Raw genomic sequence first — 2278 nt, forward strand, 5'->3', positions numbered from 1 at the left:
CTCTGGTGTTAAACGAAGGCCTCTCCTCAGCCTCCTCTCTTTCACACCACCCAGCCCCAGCTCCCTCAGTTGCTCTTCATCAGATTTATTCTCCTGGCCCTTCCCCAGCTTTGTTGCTCTCCTCTGCACTATCTCCAGCACCTCCACATCTCTCCTGTATTGAGGTGCCCCAAACTGAACACAATACTCCTCTACAGAACCACTTGGGTTTTAAAGTGGATGGCTTTGTTTGCTCGTTTGTTAATGCAGCAATCATAAAACCAACAGGTGGAGATCAAGCCATGGATCACCCCAGCAGACCTAGTGAGTGTGTTTCCATCCTCATTATAACATCTGGGTTATTGATAGCAGAGAGAAAGAAATACTTCAGGAGTTGCTGTTTCAGCAGAGCTCTTGGTTTCCCTTTATCTTACAGAGAACACAGAGGAAAGAAGCAATAAAACCAAAGCATGGAGGAACAATGCAGCTGTACTTTTCCTTAGGAATAGGACATTACATGCAAAGAAAAAGGGCTTAGGTTAGGTCTGTCCTGGTTAGCCTTTAGCCTACAACAAGGTTGTAGTCTTTGGGAGTGTTTTGCTTCACTTCTAAGTCTTTTGGTCCTGCACTTTCTTTTGTCCCTGGTGACAGGAAAACAATCCTCTTGCCTCCCACCTCCACTTTCAAATAGCTGTTGGCTGAATTCTCCTCTCCCATAGTAATTCAAACTTCTCAGTGCCTGTAACATTTGTCTGAAGAAATTCACTTTCCCCTCGTGGGAGCTAAGATCCTAATGCCAGAGCTTATCTAGTTTCTCAGAGACCCAGAGGAAAGAGGCACGGAGAGATGAACACAGCCATGAGTCATACTCCTGCCTTAGCACAAAAAACTGCTGCTGCTGCCCAAAGGGGAGTGACCTGGAGCATGACTTAGTGTTCAGCCAAGGGCCAGTGTGTGGCTTTTGCCAACAGCCAGAAAATTCTAGATGAGCAAAGCTTCTCCCTACCCTTAGAGGTGCTTATGCCTGCCCTCTGCAGGGAGGCTGGGCAAGATGATGTTTGAGAAGGGTCCCTTCCAACCCAATGCAGCCTGGGAACCTGTGCTGTCTGAGCTGTGTTTCTAGGTAGAAACAGTTTGTAGGCTGCATGCCAGCAGTAATAATCAAGAGTAGGAGTAATGGTCAAAAGTAGTCAAGCAGGATAGGATAGGGTAGGGTAGGGTAGGGTAGGGTAGGGTAGGGTAGGGTAGGGTAGGGTGGAGTGGGGTCGGGTAGGGTGGAGTAGGGTGGAGTAGGGTGGGGTGGGGTGGGATAGGATGGGATGGGATGGGATAGAATAGAATAGAATAGAATAGAATAGAATAGAATAGAATAGAATAGAATAGAATAGAATAGAATAGAATAGAATAGAATAGACCAGGTTGGAAGAGACCTTCGAGATCATCAAGTCCAACCTATCATCCAACACCACCTAATCAACTAACCCATGTCACCAAGCACCCCATCAAGTCTCCTCCTGAACACCTCCAGTGATGGTGACCCCACCACCTCCCTGGGCAGCCCATTCCAATGGGCAATCACTCTCTCTGTGTAGAACTTCCTCCTAACCTCCAGCCTAAACCTCCCCTGGTGCAGCTTGATACTGTGTCCTCTTGTTCTGGTGCTGCTTGCCTGGGAGAAGAGACCAACCCCCACCTGGCTACAACCTCCCTTCAGGGAGTTGGAGAGAGCAATAAGGTCTCCCCTGAGCCTCCTCCTCTCCAGGCTAAGCAACCCCAGCTCCCTCAGCCTCTCCTCATAGGGCTTCTGTTCCAAACCCCTCCCCAGCTTCCTTGCCCTTCTCTGGACACCTTCAAGTCTCTCAATGTCCTTCTTAAACTGAGGGGCCCAGAACTGGACACAGGACTCAAGGTGTGGCCTAACCAGTGCAGTGTCCAGGGGCACAATGACCTCCCTGCTCCTGCTGGCCACACTCTTCCTGATGCAGGCCAGGATGCCTTGGCCCTCCTGGCTGCCTGGGCACACTGCAGGCTCATGTTCAGCCTACCATCAACCAGCACCCCCAGGTCCCTCTCTGCCTGGCTGCTCTCAGCCACTCTGACCCCAGCCTGTAGCTCTGCCTGGGGTTGCTGTGGCCAAAGTGCAGCACCTGGCACTTGGATGTGTTCAATCTCCTGCCCTTGGACTCTGCCCATCTGTCCAGCCTGTTGAGGTCCCTCTGCAGAGCCCTTCTGCCCTCTAACTGACCAACATCTGCTCCCAGCTTGGTGTCATCTGCAAATTTGCTGATGTCTGTCTCAA

Source organism: Melanerpes formicivorus, unplaced genomic scaffold (genome assembly GCF_026170545.1).
Source record: "Melanerpes formicivorus ecotype bairdi unplaced genomic scaffold, bMelFor1.0.p_v2 SCAF_225, whole genome shotgun sequence".
In the NCBI taxonomy this organism is placed as follows: Eukaryota; Metazoa; Chordata; class Aves; order Piciformes; family Picidae; genus Melanerpes; species Melanerpes formicivorus.